Source organism: Parus major, chromosome 3, assembly GCF_001522545.3.
Source record: "Parus major isolate Abel chromosome 3, Parus_major1.1, whole genome shotgun sequence".
Lineage (NCBI taxonomy): Eukaryota > Metazoa > Chordata > Aves > Passeriformes > Paridae > Parus > Parus major.
Genome location: NC_031770.1, coordinates 63,936,325 through 63,955,413, shown reverse-complemented (window position 1 = coordinate 63,955,413; position 19,089 = coordinate 63,936,325). Strand labels below are relative to the sequence as shown.

The window sequence follows — 19,089 nt, the reverse complement described above, 5'->3', positions numbered from 1 at the left end:
GCGCGGCACCGGTACATGCCGGCAGCGCGCCCTCGCGCACCCACGTGCACACTGGTGCGCGCACACACACGCGCGTGTACCCCCGCACGGGCGCGCGGCGGGGTCTGCGCGCTCACGGGAGCGCGTGCACAGGCGTGCACACACTCACTGGGGCGTGAGCTGGGCCGGGGGCGGTGCGAGGGCAGCGGGAGCACGACGGGGCCGGGAGCAACTCCTGACCCACCGGCCAGGACGAGCCCTAATCTATTCTTTGTAAGAAAAACAAATTATTTTATTTTATTTTATTTTATTTTATTTTATTTTATTTTATTTTATTTTTTCTCTGGGTAAAAGGTCCAGCTTTTCCAAGGAAGTACGGTACGTATCTGTGATAATGTGAAAATCCGACTTTTCATCTACTGTAGTGCAAATTAAAAGACAGTCATGTGTTGGCACAAGGAAATACAGTGATTATTTGATAGTGGATCAAATTGCTGCATCAAGCTCCCCAAGCATTCAGTGAGGGAAAGTTTCCAAAAAAAATAAGATACCAATTTATTATTTTTGCCCGTGTTACAGAGCAATGCAATAAACAGCAGACATGTGAGATGAATAAAATGTTGTGTCACTTTAACAGAAAAAGGGAACCCAGCCAGCATCCAGGAGTTTATCTCCAACTTTTTTGGAACATACTCAGAGTCTACCTAGAATTTCACAGCAGTTCAGCACTGTAATCTTCAACATTTCCCCCAAAATGTTAACCACACTGTCAGAAAGAAAACACTGAGATATGTTGTTCCCAGAAGTTAGGGTGCTGAGGTTGGTTTGTTTGTGCATTTGCATGGCTTTATTTTGCAAGGAAAAAAAAAAAGACGACGGTAGAGGGAAGTCTGTGCCTTAAGCAAGGGCAGGGAGAAGGCATTGTGTAAGCCTTAAAGACATGATTTTGAAAATGGGCTTGGCATGGATCTAATTTTGCTCCCAGTGGAATTAAGGGGAGTTTTACCATTGACTTAATAGGAATAAAGCAAGGCTGCTGCCCAGTGCTTTTCCAAATCCCTTTCTTTAGAAGTTAGAATATGTAACAGATTAATTAAAAACAGGTTCAGAGAAGACAGTTATGTAGAAATGTTGGAGTGAGTCCTGAAAAACTCCCCTAAGTATATAAGCAAATGCTTCTGTAAAATTTCAGGATTATACATGAAACTGAAGGATCAGGGGCCCAACTTCATATTCAGTGAGATCAGTAATTTAATTTAGTTTTTATTCTGGTTTTCTTTCAAATCATTTTTTTTTTCCTGAGTTGCATTTTGCCACATTTAAATATGAAACTATTGCTCAAACTAAACAATAAGCGCTCTGACTTTGACACACATTTCCCAGAAATGTTTAACGTAGCCTAATAGCTGTGCCAAGACAAAATTGTTTAGGGCTGAAGAAATCAGACTGCTTGGAAAAGGAGATAAGAATCCATGGTGATTTTATTTTATTTATTTATTTAATTTTTTTAAGCAACATATAAGGTAGCAATATGGGGTTTAGCTGTTGAAAGACAGTTGACTAATGAAAAAGCTTCCTAAATGGTGAAATATCACTCTCAGCCTCAGTGAGCATATTCTGCTTCAATCACTGCCTATGTGGGTGTGCAATATTTTTCACAGATTGCCCTCAAAGCTCATCACTACTTATATGATAATATTTGGTAGCAGAAGATATTGCTGGAAGAAGTGCCTTCCTTCAGTATTCTGACGTCATTCCTTAGGTTGCCATATTTCTTTAGCACTTCATGAATGGATGCAGGAGTAGAAAATACCTTCACATGGGGCTCTGCTCCTGTGTCTCCTAAAATGAGGCTCTTGGAACCCATCAGCCTTTTGTCTTCTTTTGGTGTGCTAGGGGCCAAGTGTGGTCTCATGCCAGGGGTTTCACTGCCATGCTCATCACTGTCTTTGGGACATCCTGAGCATGATGGAAGCAACAACGAGGATTTTCAATGCAAAGATGAAAATTGATAAATTCTCAAGCCTTTGTGATGAGATGATCATTCAAAATGTTGTATGCAGAGTGTTTCTGTTGTTAGCACTTACTGTTACAGTTACCAGTAAGGTCATGTGGGATCTATTCAGTGGGACTATCGATGCATGTAAAGTTACTGGCATACAGAGCTGTTCACTACGTGAGGGCAATAGAGACTGAAAGACAAAAAACTGCCCCAACCCAACAGTGATATACAAGTTCCTTGGGCTTTTTGTTACTAATTTACTTCAGGCACAAGGTATTCCAAGGACCACAAAAATACAAGGAGTAGCTCAGAGTGAAATACCTTAGATTCCAAGTAGTAAAATGGAGGGCTGCACAATGTTCATTTTCAACTGTCTGTGTCCAACAGGCAGTTCAGCTATAAAATTAAATCATGTTCATAGGCACTTAAATAGTGTCAAAAGATCCAAATAAAATACAAGCAAGAGAACCTTGGTGTTTGCATTAAGACAGTAAAAGCCCACCTGCCTGCACTAGGACTTGCACTGGTAAAGCCTCTTTGAATACAACTCTGTCAGCATATTCACCTAGTAGATATTGAACTGCCTACTACTTCGGGCTGGATTTTTTTATAATCAAAAAAAACCTCCATGTCTCTGGGCAGTTGTTTTGCTATGCTGGTTAAGGCTGGGTCCTACACATACCAACAAAACACTGGACTGCATCCCTCCCATGGAGGGAAATACTGCTCCCGTGGATTCAGCTGCAGAATCAAGAATAATTTTCCAGCAGTCATGCACAGGTCATGCATTTATAGAAAGGTAGAACTGATGCATGAGAGGTGGTGAGAGGGAGATTTGCATAATAAGGAGCAAGACTCTTTTTTGTAATAAATGTTCTGAATGGGGAAATTTGTTACATATTGATTGAAAGGCCTGGAATAAAAACAAACAAACAAACAAAAAAAACCCTCTTATAATAGTTGTTTATTTGGTTTTGGGTTTTTTGTTTGTTTTTGGTTTCATTTTTTTAATCAACTTATACCTAATTTGTCACAGTTCCAGCCTTAAGATCTTGTGTAGTGATAAGGAATTAACCTGCTTGGTCTGATAGATACATCCAACAGATAAGAAAGAGAATTAACAGTTGTCCCACTTTTAGGCCCACTTAGTTGAGGCAGAGATACTGATACATCTTTGTGGATAGTGAGTTTGTAACAATGCCACACCCTTGCAAGGGGTTCCCAGTGTTACAAAAACACTTGACAGCTTCCTTTTGAAATGCAATACCTTTACAAAGCTTCCAGAGATACTTTTAACAAATTTGCCTTCGGGAAAGTGACTCATAAACCAAATTTACACATCCAGCTCCTCATATACTAAGTAACGTGGCAGACTTAGGGTTCCCAGAGTATACAAGCTGGATTCATAACATTCAGTGTGCTGTTTGGAAGGAGGCTCTGACCATTTGAGGACCAGATGTGTATGAAATGCTCTCTATCTCTCTGATTTTGGTGGCTGGCCGCAGTTCTGAATTCAGTCTGTGAGGAAAGTATGATTCACTGCCGCAAAAACTTTGTTCAGTCTTCAGTGTTTTGAGAATACAGGACTGCCTAATGCTTTTCTTTAAGAGCCCAGAAGAGAGAAGTGTTGACCACTTTTTTAGGAGTCCTGTGGTTAGAGCACTTGCTCAGGAGTTGGAGATCTATGTTTGACATGTTTTGTAGTCTTGGGGGATTCAAATGATCCTCTTTTGCAGTGGAACATGTACATCCCCCACCACCATTCTTTTTGAAGTGGTGCTATGACTCAGAGACAGTGCAGGACTTTGAAGGCAAAGAGGAGAAAAGTTTTCCACTGAGCGTTGCTTAACAACCTTGAAGTAAGAATGCTCCACTCCCAGAGGAGCCTACAGCCTAAGAGCTAGGGCACTAGTCTGAGAGATAGAAGACACCAGCTTATCTCCTTCACAGTGAGATGCGTGTTGAAGATTGGTCTCCTATTTGAGGATGAAAAACAGAAGAAAGAAAATTAAATTTTATCACATCCTTTCTCAAACATTTCCTCTAACCTAACACATGAGGTGATTGTGGCTAACAACTAAACTTTATAAATACTATAGAAATAAGTGTATCAGGAACATGAAGCTGAGCTATAAGCTTACAAACCTTCATAAACACTTTTTCAACTCTTCCAGCATGGCTGTCAATTTTACCAGAGGTCTCTCTTCTACCAGTGTGATTGGAAATATTTTCCATCCCCACCTGAGGGAGAGGATCATTCGTTTCTCCAAACAAAATCTCTGTAGTACATGCAGTTTTCAGTGTCTATTGGGAGGCTTTGCTGGAATCACACAGGTAAGCATCCAGCTAAGGGCAGGAAAGCTTTGCCCTTTCTCTCCTCCCCAAGATTTCAGAAGGCACAGAAAATGAACTGCAAGAAATGCTGTCTGAAGAAAATGTTTGACTTTTGTTCTATTAAAACATGAAAGATTAAAATCATTGTCTTCAACATTGCAAGAAACCTGAATCTAGAATTTGACCTGTGACTGCTTGCAGTATTGTATTCAGTAGTAGCATGGAATATATCATACTCAGCCTTAGATGGCATCTTTGAGAATATCTCACTTTGGTTCTGGCTTTTTATCCTTTTATAATTGTTTTAGTTAGAGACTTTTGCACTTCCTCAAAGCAAGCAGACATGGTTTGGTTTTCAATGTGCAAGGGAGAGGAATATAGAGGTAAACATAAAAGTAATGGAAAGAAAAGGGACTACAAACATTCCTCTTTCCAGAAATTTATCTATGTTCATATCCTTTAAGAAAATTTTAGCTATAGAACTAAGAAATAGAAGCTATCTCTTATGGCATTTAAGATTCAGAATCTCATGTAATTATTTGCATAGCAGTTAAAGATGAAGTTGTTTGGAGACATCCCATGAAATTCTTCTGGGCCTTAGATCTTTAAGAGATTAAAAGTCATGACAGGTACATATTCACTTCTCCCTCAGAAGTGAAGAGACTGCTGTTACCTAGAGTAAGACTGCTGCTCTTTTTCTTCCTGCCTTTATTTTGTACCCACAATCCCCAGGAAAGGTAAAAGGCCACCAGATTGGGCATATATTTAAGGGACATACCTCAGTGGACTGTGACTGAAAGTGGTTTAATGCTGTGGACTGTTTTCCTTTGGACTTAATTATATCTAATAGCAGTAAAATATCTTGTGCCAGAACCATGACTGTAGCAACTAAAGGAACTCCCAGCAGCTCTTTTTTCACTGTTGTTAAGTTTGTACATCACTTTTATAGGTACGTATGAGTTTAGTAGGTTCTGACAAGATTAAATCAAGACAACAAGGCAAAATTTTTTAAGAGGGTCCTTGGAAAACAGAGTTCCTGTCCTTTCCAAGGTGGTTTCATTTTCCTGAACCAGAGGGGAGATATGTTGGCAGAAAACAAGATATGGCCATTGGAGTTGGTGTTTGTAGCCATTTAACAGCTGTTTAGCAGCCAGACGATTGAAATAACTGTACTTCTTGGCTGCAAAATAGATCTGGCACTGTTAGTGTGTAGCCTCAAGGAAAAGTGGTTAGAGCAGAGATTTCCAACCTGATAAACCTTCTAAGGAGCAAAAATATGCTATAATAGATGACTAAAAGTATCAACAAGAAATCTTAAAAACAAAGGACACTGCAAATTATTAATTTATTTCTTTATACTAGCCATGCTAACTTAATTTGTACAAAATTTTAATTCTGTATTCAGTGACTCCCTGACTATTTCATAAAAACCACTGGCCCTGAGCTTTTTTTCACCCTGAACACGTGTGATGACACATGGATTATGTAAATTACCCTCATGTAATAGTTGAAGTGGTGTCCTTGTGCCTCTCTTCCCAATGTGTTTCCCTAACCAAATGAGTTAATTTTGCTCAACAGCACATTTTAAAAGAAGTACAGATGTGGTTTACTGACTGTGCCCTGTTTGACTGCAGCTTTACTATGAATATACTTGATTTTTGTGTCTATTTTAAAGGTTCTTTCACCTTCTGTAAATCTGTTATGGATGTGGGGTTATAAGCAATATTTAGATATTTTTTAGTTAATTTTTCCTCTTGAAATTATTCCACTGCTTACTGACTTCATCATCTGGACTACAGTGGTGCACTTTTTCCCAGTGGCTGTAATTAGGACATATTTTTGCTTAAAAGTGTGTCCAGTTCCATCAGCCCTTGGTGGATTCCATTGGTGGATACTCAAAGCCACAGAAGCCTTTTGGTGACAGAGGGTTAATCTTTTTTTACTTTCCTGTCAGTGTGTGTTCTGACTCACCTTGACACACACTGGTATTGCGTCAGAAATGTCCAGCTACCACCTGATGGGCTGTACGATTTTTTTCTTTGCAAAATCCCTCCCCAAATAATGGCTGTCAGCTGCAAACTGGCAGATGGTGCATGTGCGCACGACGCATATGTGACTGCTCAGATCTTACACAGTTGTGAGTTATTTGTCTTCCCTAAATGAAATCCAGGAGTTTCAGCCTGAGTTCAAATCTGAACCTTTATCCTGCTGAAATGCCTTTGTTTGATTTACTGCTTGGGTTAAATGATGCAGAAAAAAAAAAATCGGTGTTAATCTGACCTTTGCTCTTGCTGTTTGTCTAGACCAATATCTTACTGAAAACCTTGATAACAAAAATAGTTTTGCCATTTTTTGTCTGTGTGATGGTGAACCTTAGTTTCCTCAGCTGTAAAGTAAGAGCTAATCTATTTCACAGTGAAACTTAATGTATGGACTTTAGTTTTATTTCCTTTGGGGAAATATGGTTTTGAGGTGAAAAGTTTAGCTTTGTTTTCCTTAGAAATTAAATTCTTCCTCATTTTCAATGCTCAGTTACTTATCCAAGGACTTGTAGTATAGCATGGACAGTGTATCCTAGGCCAGCTCTGGTTCATTTAAATTTTTTGGCCGTGTTCCTGAAACACAGGTCTCCTTTCTCCCCCACATATGCCCAATTGTCCCTGAGCCTTCTGCTTTATTGACAACTGTAGTGCTTCAATGTCATCTGATGCTTTGGTTCATTGCTGCAACCCTGAGCTTGCAGTGGATAATTCTTTGCTGAATACAGGGCATCTTTGAGTGCACTGTGTCCCTCAAAAGCACCAGGCAGTGTGAGACCCCAAACACAAGAATGACAAGACTGATGTAGCTTTCTGACAGGCAGATTTCAATTTAAGATGAGACTCAGGAAATTATTTAAGGATGAAAAAGGACAATAATTATTGAGTCAGAAGCAAATGTTTATAAGGAAATCCTTCTCTCTCAAAAAAGAAGCAGAAGACTGAATAATATATTTTTGACTTTCAGACTGGTTTCTGTGGCATGAAGGTCTCCATGCATGTCTTAAGAAAAGGGGAAATGTTAGCATAAATGTATGTGAGTCAAATCTACAAAGTGGGGGACAAGTGGTACAAGCGCCTCTAAGATTTTAGTAGTTTCATGCTTCTGCTTGCTTCTCTAGTTCTCTTTTACACAAGCTATTCCTTTAACATCCCCGCCAGCAGCGTAGGAATCTGCCTTTGACACAGTTGCAAATGTGGAAGGTAATACTCTAACAGTGAATGAACAACAACATATTTAGATACTATAGCTACCATAAGAGGTAATACCTGCTATTTTCTAAAGTTAACCAGTGACTGGCTACATTTGAAAAATATGCATGGTCTGTTCCTATTTTTTGACTCACCATTGACACTAGCTATTTTGCTCAAATGAAAATAATTTGGCTCTTCTTTCCCCTTACATATTCAAATCAACAGATAAGATACAGCAAAATTAGTTAATTGTTAATGTATGTACATGAACAGAGAACAAATTCCAGACAGACCAGCATGAGGCACCAGGGTAAGGTTGTCATGCTCCTAGAATCACCTATTTAATACAGGTTTGCCTTGTTCCACTTTTTTCTCCCATGTGTTAGCATAGAGGCAATTAATTTTCATGGGCATACACCTTATTGTTGACCTATATTAGGAAGACATTGATTTGCAAACTGCCCTGAAAAACAGATCTTTAAAATAAGAATATTTTTCTTTACCAGTGCGGGGTGTTTTCTGATGGACAGCAAAGTTTACCACATTCCATTTAAGCATCTGCGAGTAATATATTCTTCTCTCTAGTTGCAATGGAAGAAAGAATAAATCCACCCTAGCTAGCAGCAGGGTAAAGTCATGTTTCTCTAATCATTTGGGCTGGTATGACCTATCCTATGCCTCTGTGAGAGCTGGAACAGACTGCTTTTGAAAAAACAGGCAAAGTGATCTTTAAAAATCTTTATCAGAAGTGGTTTGGTGTTGTGATGTCTTTTACTACAATCTTGCCATATCTCCTCAAAGAAAGATTTTATGTCTTGTGTTCCTTCATATTTCCTCCTCTGTTTCTGTTCATGGTGACATTTGATAGAGCAGAGCTCAGGTGCACAGAAAAATTAATAGTTAAGTGTTTTCCTCAGAATGACCAGCACTATGCTGTTTTGTTCTGGTTTTGAAAAGGGTGTTTGCAGTGGGGAAGGCCAGTTCTGTCCTCACCAGTCCTGTCCTATTAAGAGTCCAACGGGGGCTGTACAGGGGCCTCCACAAGGCACTTCAGCAACCACACCTTTACCACCAGTGTCTTTTTGCACCTCTGGCTATTCACTCCATCACTGATGTGTTTGTGCCACATGTAGCCATCCTCTGGTCTCACAGACAGGCAATAGCTTCATGTAAGTCCATTACCCATCAGCATCTCACAAAAAAGGTGGGAGATTAGGAACATGGGCTGGTGCAACGCTCAGGCTATAGATTTACCTACAGTGTTTTCCTATATCCAGTTGTCCTGAAGGAGAATGGGCATTATCCCATCCTTTTGTAACCTGCACAGAAGAAAACATCTCCCCCCAGCCTGGAGATGGCTCTATTGGTATATTCTGCGAGGGTCATTGGTCCTGTAATTTTCTTCTGTGAGGGGAAACTAGAGACCTGACAGACCGTAATTCAAGATTGACAGCACAAATATGGTGATTTGTCCATGGAATATGGACCATGTGGTAAATGGACTGCTGGAAAAATGACAGAAGAGAGAAGTTCTTAGGGTTGTGTTTACATGGAAGAAAAAGAGGGAGTAAATATAAAGCAAGCTTTTGGGTGCAAAAATCTGAGGCAAAAAACAAAAATCCCTGAGATACCACTTCAGGAAACCAGATGCCATCACAAAACATTATATATTGTCAGCTAGAGTCACAACCCATAGATGAGCAGGACATCTTTATAGCTATTGGTTGTACTAGCCAGAGGCAAGAAGAAGACCTTTAGCCAGCTGTCCCTCATGTCCTCTACACACCAGTATTTCCTAGCCTTACTGACCTGTGATCATCCAGATTTGACCATGATGGTGCACTGTAACCAGGGAAAATGCAGAAATGGTGTAAGTCTTTCAAAGTTACAGGTTTGGTCTTTCTTAGAGCCAGTTTTGTGACTGCTACTCCCATTAGACACTGCCTAATTCCACCCAATTTTAGTCAGTTTTATTTCTTACTGGGTTGTAGAAATAGTCTGTGTGATGGAGTATCAGTTGTGTGCTCTGAGCCCTTGACTAACAAATTCTACACAGGAGCAGAGTTGTTCCCTGCTGTTGAATTTGTTTATAAGCACTGTTGGAGGTTAAGCCACCAGTGCAGCAGTGCTTCTACCAAGCTGGTCTGTGGCTTGTGGATGGTTAATGCAGTGAATTAAGTACTCTGATGAATGCCTCAACACAAGTAAAGCAGACATACTACTGAGAACAAGAAAATGTGAATGGGTTGCTTTAGGTTAATGCATTAACATAAAGTGAGTTACTTTACTGTCCTTCTTAAAACAGGATGGGTGGTTATGGAAAGTGGATCCATAAATAGAAGTTGCTGAGTTGTGTCCTGTGTCAGGCCTGTCTAGTGCTCCTTATCCTTTGCTCCTTCAATTTTTAGCTGTGGAGATTTAATCTGAGCTACTTGTCATTGAGATGGACAAATAGAGCAAAGAGAGTCTAAGCATTTGGGAATCTGGGAAGTAACCAGCTTTAAAATTAAAAAATATCAACCAGATGCCTTTACAAGAGTAATAAAATAAATTGTGTTGGAGTGATCCTATCTGGATGCTAGGTATTCACCAAAGCTGCTCTATTACTGTTTGGCTGAACAGGGGAGAAGGAGTGTAATGAAGGGCTTCTGAGTTGAGATAAGAACAGAGGGAGATCACTCACCAGTTACCATCATGGGATAAAGAGACTCGACTCGAGGAAATAAATTGAAATTATTACCAGTCAGATCAGAGTAGCGTAATGAGAAATAAAACCAAATCTTAAAAACACTTCCCCCCACCCCTTCTTTCTTCTCAGGCGCAACTTTTCTCCTGAATTCTCTGTCTATCTCCCTACAGTTGTGCAGGAGGACAGAGAAGACAGATTGCAGTCACACATTTCTCACACCCCTTTCTCTGCACTGGGAATACTCTCCACACACTTCACCTGGTCCAGTGTCATGTGCCTCTCATGGGAGACAGTCTTCTGTGAATGCCTTCTATGTGAGTCCTTCCTGCAGGCTGCAGTTCCTCACAAACTGCTCCAGCATCTGTCCCTTCCCTGGAGTGCAGTTCTTCAGGGGCAGACTTCTCTGGCCTAGGCTCCTCGTGGAGTCACAAGTCCTGCCAAAAGCCCTGTCCAGCACAGGCCCATAGCTCCTGCCAAGGCTCTCCTGTAGCGTGCACTTCCCATGGGGCTGCAGTGTTTCACCTGTTCCAGAGTGGGGTTCTCCAGGGCCTGCAGGTGGATCCCTGCTTCACCAGGGACCTCCCTGGGCTTCAGGGGCACAGCTGCCTCACATGGGCTGCACCACAAGCTGCAGGGGAATCTCTGCTCCAGCACCTGCAGCACCTCCTCCACTGAATTTGGTGTCTGCAGGGCTCTTCCTCTCACACATTCTCACACTTCTCTCCAGCTGCAGTTGTGCCAGGTGGATGGAGCTTTGAGCATCCTGGTCTACTGCAAGGTGTCCCTGCCCATGGCAGATGGTTGGAACTAGGTGATCTTTTAAGTTCCTTTCCAACACAAACTTTTAACATTATGATTCTACGACTGAAAATTCTACTGTGTGCATTGAAGTGCATAAAACCTCAGTGTACCAATGAATAGGCAAGCAAAAATGCTTGCTGCTTTTATTGTTTTGGTTATTTTTTTACTAAGTGCAGAACTCAGGTGTTTGTAAACATAAATCAAATCCTGCAATTAATTACACTCAGGTTGATTATAGTAATCAAAAGGGATCTTGAGGTCGACCTCTAGTGCTCTGTAGACTGTTAAAATGTGTTTCAGTTTCACTTAGTCTCAAATACTGAGTCATAGTGCTGTGGCTCTGTTTGGACCTTGATGAAGATGAATTTTCAGAATGTAGTGCAATATAGGACTGAAATAATGTTGATGAGTGAAGAAACAAACCAAGAAAATTAAAGTTGATGCTTGATGGTCTTGTGAGTGTTTTCTTTAACCAAGTCCTGTGATCCCACTAAATCTCCATCTTCTTCCTTGTGCCCAGATATATGGGTAGTCAGGAGCACTGCTCCCCTCTTTCTTTTAGCTTAATTGTTTTCCTCATTAGAGTAAAATGCATTAAAAGGTTACTGAGAAACTTCAGTGAGTGTTGGATGCAGTCACATATAGGTATCAGAAAATATTCTACAGTATTCCATAATAAAAAAATATCTTCTAGCCAATTTTATATTAAATATAAACTATTGGCATAGAACTCTTGATTCCATAAATGGTCTTGATGTCTTAGAAACATTTGTCTCCTAAGGAGATATTTTAGTCTTTAATATGGACATTAGAATCAGCTGATGCTCCTTTTCTTCTGTTGTAATTTGTCATTCCTCTTGCCCATGAATTAGAAGGTTAAGACACTAAATAGCCCAGTAAGTATATGTTAAATATATGTAAACATAATTTGTTGCTAATAAATATTACAGAAAATGCCTACAAAACAACATAAATTGAAGTCAAGTTTTCTTTTTCCTTTTCTGGCTCTTTGTAAAGATAGACAAAGTAAGGAAGATAAAAGTATGGGAGGAGGGTGAACTCTGGAGGAAGGCTACCCTTACTCTGGTGTCACTTTCATGGGCTCCTGTGCAGTCAGTGGAATAAGACAAACCCTTTCAGATTTAATAAAATATAGCTGCTTTGAGTTTTTTGTTCTGAATCTTTTCTGGAAGAGATGACCTCTCTCCATCTGCAACAGAGAAAATTCCTGGAGCTTATAGAGTAATCATAGAATCATTGCCCAGGAGCAGCAGACAAGCACCAGTAGTTTCTTCCAGAGGTGTAGAAAAGCTCTGGAGATTTTATTTTTTGAATTGGATGGGGAAGCAGGCAAGTGATTTAACTGGTATATAATATCAAGAGAAAAACCACTCTTGCCTGACAGCAGTATGTGCTTGTCTGTATCCTTGCTCATAAAGGATGAACTATTAGTGAAAACAGGCTTTTCTCTCCTACAGTTCTCTCACAAGCACTGAGTAAAACATTAGGACATGTGTGCAGTTTCCAGTCACTGCATTAATGAAAAGAAACTGAATTGCACTCTGAAAGATTCCCGTCACACTGTTGGTTCAGAAGCAGTGGTGACATGCACTGAGCTGATGCTCATTATCAGTTTTCTTTACTGTAGTGCTGCTAAGTGTGATCTTTGATCACAATAATTTATATCCATCCCTTACTGGAGATGCATCCTGTAGTCCTGAGCATCCCTTGCCTTTCAGATTTGCAAGGAATTTTTAACCCTGTGAACAGGTAATAGAGTTTCCACAGCCTGGTCTGGCAGTGCCCATGCACTCTGGAATGCTCATGCCGGGCACTGATAGTCTGTGCTCTTCAGCTGTTTTTAAACTGATGTAGCAAGAACGGAGTCAGCCCCCCAATAACCCTGGAGGTTTTCCTTTTCCCTCAAGCCACTGCTTGTTATATTACCCTCAAAAAATTATTTTTCTCTCATGAAAGTCATCTCCATGTAAAGACCCTCCTGAGCAGTGGCTCAGGAAGACAGAAGTTTTGTGTGTGGGAAAGCTCCTTTATTATGGGTGCATCGCTGTGAAGAACATAGATAGTTTAACATACTTCAAGAGAAGAATTTCCCAGCTTACTCAAATATAATATTGTAATAGTTTTTCCATTATGGCAGGGGGAAAAAAGAATTCTGTTGCAGCTGACATTATCACAAGTGTCTTATTTTAAATCAGTGGATTTGCAATTGAAGGACTCCCTCTGTTCTCGGGCTTCCTTTACCTCTAGACACACTCTTTTTTCTTGTTCAGGAAGTTGTTATTAAACAGCAATAATCTTTTATTATTGAATTTAGCTGGATTTTAATAGGTGACCTGGAGATCAACATTTCAGCCTCTGTTACTTATTAAGAGAGTCATTTGAATCCCTGATGGTTTTGTCATTTAGTGCCTGGACTCAGATATTTTCTTTCATTTTGCAAAGGTGATTTTCACATGCCTTTTGTGATTTAGAAGCTACTTTTTATTGCAGAGCAAATTTAGTATTCTTATTCATCCCTTTGCCATGATAAACATTAGTCTTCTGAGGCAGGGATTTATCAGCATAAGCTTTACTTCCCCAGCTTTCCATTGGGCAAGTGCTATATGCTGTTCTTTCACTGGGAATGAAAATGTAAAATAGATATTAGTAAAATACGTCTTTGCTTATGTGTAATTACAACAGCTTTATATGAAACCCAAAGTGTAATTTTCAGACGGGCACATTCTTTTTCTAGCACGTGAGATACTCAAATTGTGGGAAGCTGCTATTTGCAAGAATATTTGACACTGTTTTAGCAGAAACAAGTGAACAAATAAAGGTATATGGGCTAAAAATTGCATTTAAAAGTAAATAACATACCTATAACATAATAAGTAATCTTGGGTGTCTGAATGTCAGTGGCATAAAAAAATACTATTTGGAGACTAAAAGTAGAATACTAGAACTATTCAATTTCTTCTTCTGTTCTTCAACAGTGACTAGAAGAACCAGACAGCTAAACTTCTGAGGACTGAATTGGAATCCCATGTAAACATTTTGTTTGCAAAGTTTAGCAAAAACAGTTGTGCTCTTTTACAAAATCTTTTTTATAGTGTATTTATTCCTCTATATTATAATGAATGCACTGTTTGTGAAGCAATGTATTTAAAAACATGATTTTAAAAGAAGTCTTTTAAAACTCAGAAAGTCTTTTTCAAACTCAGAAAGTTTCAGGAGTAAGAGTCAGGCCCTGCGTGAAGTTTCTAGGTACCACATTTATAGAAAGTAGCTTAGTTTCATCTTGGCAGGTTCTAAGCAGATAACAGCTTGCAGAGCTGATTCTACCACTGAGCTGATGCACCAGGAACAAAACCTAAGGGCAATTTCAGTGTCAGGTTTTAAAGTTGTAACTAATAGGTCAGTTTGTTTTTCCTCTTGCATTGTAAATTTGTGGGAAGAAAATAAATAAACTTTTTTAGAAAGGTGTTTTGTGGCTGTTTAAGACTCCAACAGCTCAGTCTTGCATTTGTTTTAATTTACCATGCATTACATTGCTGTTCTGGATGAACAGGAAGGTTTTTGTTATCCAAGTGCTCTGGTAAGACTTAGGTCATAGCTTTTAGTTGAGGCATTTAAGTTGTATCTTTTACAGTTTACATGTCTGCAATTACAGGGACCAGATTTTTCACTGTCAGGCCTAATGTAGCCTAAACAACATCACAGTCCCACTGAAGTTAAAAGACCTTTACCTTATAAGTTGTTTCTTTTTCCTTATTATCATAAATATCTGAAACTTGTAGAAAGAGCAAGCCCATGTAACAGGAGCTTTTTCCAGCTCATTGATTCATGTATGAGATGTGGGGATATATCTGTGCATACACTTCACCCCTCTTTTCTTCCTTTTGATTTCCCAGGAATTAACAGCTCTAATATATATGCATTATTAGGGAAACAGGACTGTGGAGTAAAGGGGCAAACAGCTATGCTATGTTATACAGATCCAGGATGAATAATGAAAGTACAAAATTTACATAAGCAAACAGAGGTCTGGGAGAAAATAAACTGACACAGAGCAAAGCAAAAGATTTGAGCACCTTTTATGATAGTGGGGCTTATACGGCCCAAGTGAATAGGATTTGAGATTGAAATTTATGGGAAGATGCAAGGTCTAAATTTTGGGGATTTTTTGTTCAACTGTACTATGTTCCTGTATTTCTGCTTTCCAGGAAGAAGTCATAGAGGTGTCTTTGATACAACACCAGGCATGAAGCTGCATACTTACCAGAGCTATTATCTGTATCTTTTACTACATATATATCAGTATATAGAAATGTCTAGTTTAAATACAACCTTGCAGTAAGCAGAAGTCCTGTCTGAGCTAAATATTTTTTTTATATTTTCAGACTCCTGAGGGTTGTTCAACTGCTCTGTGGCAATGTAATTAAAAGTGGAGCATTGTTTAGGGCAAATGAGATTGTCCTCATGAATAACTTATACTCTACAAGAGATGACTTTGTGTCAGCATATATAGAACAGCCAGAAAATAAAGCCATGGATATCTCATTTGCACAGATTAAAACCAGTGGGTATTTTATTTTTCAAATGAGCTCCTTAACCAGGAAAAATATGTTTGTCTATATGGTTAAAAAAGGGATGCTTCAAAGGAGCAGAGCCCAATGGAAAGAAGATGGCAACAAACATGAAAGGATAAAGCACTTGACTGGGTCTAGAAATAGAGTGGATTTTTTTCTGCCTTTCACACAGGTGAGATAGAGATCTGCATAAATATATTTCTAGAAAAGATACAAGCAAAAGCGTTTCTCTGAACAGTTAATATTTCTGCTAGTCAGCACCTTTTATCTGACACCACAATTCTAGTTCCAGGAACAGAACCTGTACTTCATGGATTTTGTTTACTGTGTTTCCACTGTACAAAACTCCCCAGTAGTAACATAACACCCCTCAAGTCAGAAAATACTGATTTATGGACATACCCCTCCACCCCCACATTTCCCCTTTTCCTAGCTTGTTTGGAATACAATTTTATTATTAAGAAAGTAAAATCTGTTACCAAATTAATTTTTCAACCATTTCAATCTGCCTTAAATATAAAGGTAAAAGTCCTAGAGAAGGATGGGAGATGGCAGAATGACTTTATATTTCTTGGAAGGAGACAGATAGTGAAATACAGAGCATTTATTAAGAAATTTTAGTGAGATTATGTAATTCCCTCTGGATTTTTGATCTACATTTTAATGTGAAATTTGGATCAACTTATGAGAGATTTTCATTCAGAAGAGCTTTCCTGCTTGTTAGGTTGACTTCAGTGTGTGAAGGGACAGAGGACCTTGCAGGTGCTATGCTTGTATCCAGTATGGGCATCTTCCATACAGAACATAGTCATGTTCCTTCCTCCTGATTCGCAAGGTTTTGTTATAAGAAAGACTAAATAATGTAGACCATAAAGTAATTCTGTTTTATTTTTGCAGGTTGAAGAGACACTATGCCTTTTTGTTGTAAAAACCACTGAAAAACACCTGCTTTTAACTATGTGACATAACCCTGCTTTCCAATAAATGCTTTATTTCCAGCAGCAGCAGAAAGAACAGAATCTCCTTTACTAGCCTGTTAACTACAGATCAGAAAATGAGGCAGAAGACCACATCCTAATTCCTGACCGCCCACAGGTCAGCAACAGTGTGCCAGTGAACACACAGGTCAGTGCATTTTGGCACAGCTGCACCCTAGTGTCAGTGGGCTGCTTCTTCCCTCCATCCCCACCTTATCACCTGATTGCAGGATAGACAGTATAAAGCACCCCATGGTTTTCCCTGTGGCTTGCAGGCAGTGCTGTGGGTTGGTCTGTGTGCTTGCAGGACACAGGAGCAGATGGGAAGATGCAACAGGAGCAGATCCCCTTTGCCTAAAGGATCAAAGGCAGGCTAAGCTCTATGTCATTTGGTCCTGCAGCCTCCTCCTTGTTGAAAGGCTGAAGCAGAAGTTGGCTACAGACTGCCTGAATTCCATCCCCAGGATGATATTACCCTTCTTCTCCCATGCTGAGAATGAAGCAGGACCGGGAATATGAAGAACAGCCCTTTTCTATCTGTGTAAAGGAAATTTTTCTGCATCTTTAGCAGGTAGCTGGGATAGTTACAGGGTAAAAATGACAAATTACAAGCATAGTACAGGGAGACTAGTCTTAACAAGAAATTGCAGAGATTACCTATAATTTTTACTGAGCAAAAGCCATGCTATTTTATCACTTTCTGGTAAACTAGCTCGGTTTCTTTTGAGAAGAGGGAGATTTAGATGAAACGGTATTTGGGTGGAGATGCATTTAATAACATTTTATGGCATACTATTTTTTACAACAAGCATAAGGCTTGTCATTTTTACTTGTCTGCCATAAGAAAAATGACAGTCTGTTTGAACACTCTAAGACTATAGTTAAGGCAAAGCATTTTTACCTCTGTCTGAATTTTCAAAGCAGGACTGAGGTGAGGGAAGCAGATAACTAGAGGTGAGCTTACAATGTACCTACCATTTGAGCACTTGAAAAGTCATGTCTGAAATTAGAGTGTAAAATCTCACCCATTCCTTCATCTATTCCACTCTCACCTCACTTAGAGTGCTGTGTCCAGCTCGGGGGTTCCCAGCACAAGAAGGATGTGGACATGCTGGAGCAGGTCCACAGGAAGGCCACAAAGATGATCAGAGGGCTGGAGCACTTCTCTTATAAAGACAGGCTGAGAGAGCTGGGGTTGCTTACCACGGAGAATACTTGGGATACCTTAGAGCAGCCTTCCAATACCTAAAGGGCAGGGGGAGTGGGACTTTCACAAGTAGTGATAGGACAAGGGGCAATGTCTTCAAACCAAAAGAGGGCAGATTTAGACAAGGTGTTAGGAAGAAATGTGAAGGTAGTGAGGCAATGCAACAGGTTGCCCAGAGAAATCGTGGATAGCCCAGCCTAGTTCAGATTGGATGGGGCTTTGAACAGCCTGGTCTGGTGGAAAATGTCCTTACGAATGGCAAGATGTTTGGAACTAAACGATTTTTAAGATCTCTTCCAACCCAAACCATTCCAGTCCTTGTGCTGACAGACTAATTCCTTTGTTCCCTCATGTAGATCATCTTCACCCTGCTGTACTCTGAGTCAGTCAGTCCAATAAGAAGTGGTCCCAGTTCAGGGCTATGAATCCCTCTGAGATGAGTGTCAATACTTTCTGGACTGAAAAGTGGATGGAGCACATTTGCTCTCTCTTGGTGTCTGTACATGCACTCCAGACCCTGCTGATAAATCTGTGTACAAGGGTGTCCTGATTCTGGCTGGGACAGGGTTAATTTTTGCAGTAGCCAGGAGGTGTCATGGCTCAGACCCAGAGGATATTCTACAGCACCTCACATCTCTCCTCTGGTCAGGGTGGCTGAGGATGGGTGGTTTGGTCTTGGACTCCGTGGTGAGTATTTTGCATGTGAATCAGTCTCTCTTTTGTACACTTTTGTTATTAACACTGTTGCTGTTACAGTTTGTTTTCTAATCTCATTGCTGTTTCCAGTAAATTGTTTGTATCTCAACCTGTGATTATTACTTTTTTTGCCTCCAATTCTCCTCTCTGTCCTGCGGCTGGGGAGGATGGAGAGGGACTGAACAGCATGGGGTTCTAGTCACAGCACTAAATTGGAGAATACTTTCCTAAACCACAGCAATGGGTCAGGTTATGGATGGCAGTGAAATCTAGGGTCCCCATTTTTTGCTATTTGCCTCCCCTGCACTGAGAACAGCAATGGGTGAAGCCAGGAAACCTTCAGGCAAAGAAGCATGGGGGAGGCTGAGCAGAGGTGTGTGCAGGCAAATAATTTGGAGACAGAACTGAGAATGCTAGTGGAAGTGTGACACAGATACAGGAATGTGGAGGTGGCTGGGACTCAGGCCAGGAATGCTCTCTAACATTTTATTGTAATAGGGTCAGCTTGGCTGCGCAGCGCTCACCGTAAGCCAGCTCAGGTCTGGCCTATTCTGCTCCACATTGCATCTGGATAACTAC

At 40.1% G+C, this 19,089-nt stretch overlaps 1 long non-coding RNA gene across 1 annotated transcript; it reads left to right on the top strand.

The window, feature by feature from the left end:
• Nucleotides 1-14,949: 14,949 nt before the first annotated feature.
• LOC117244136 lies at nt 14,950-18,569 on the top strand. Its single transcript, XR_004496650.1, has 3 exons — nt 14,950-15,334; nt 15,690-15,802; nt 16,528-18,569. It is a non-coding gene; the product is annotated as an uncharacterized LOC117244136 (long non-coding RNA).
• The last annotated feature ends 520 nt before the right edge of the window (nt 18,570-19,089 follow it).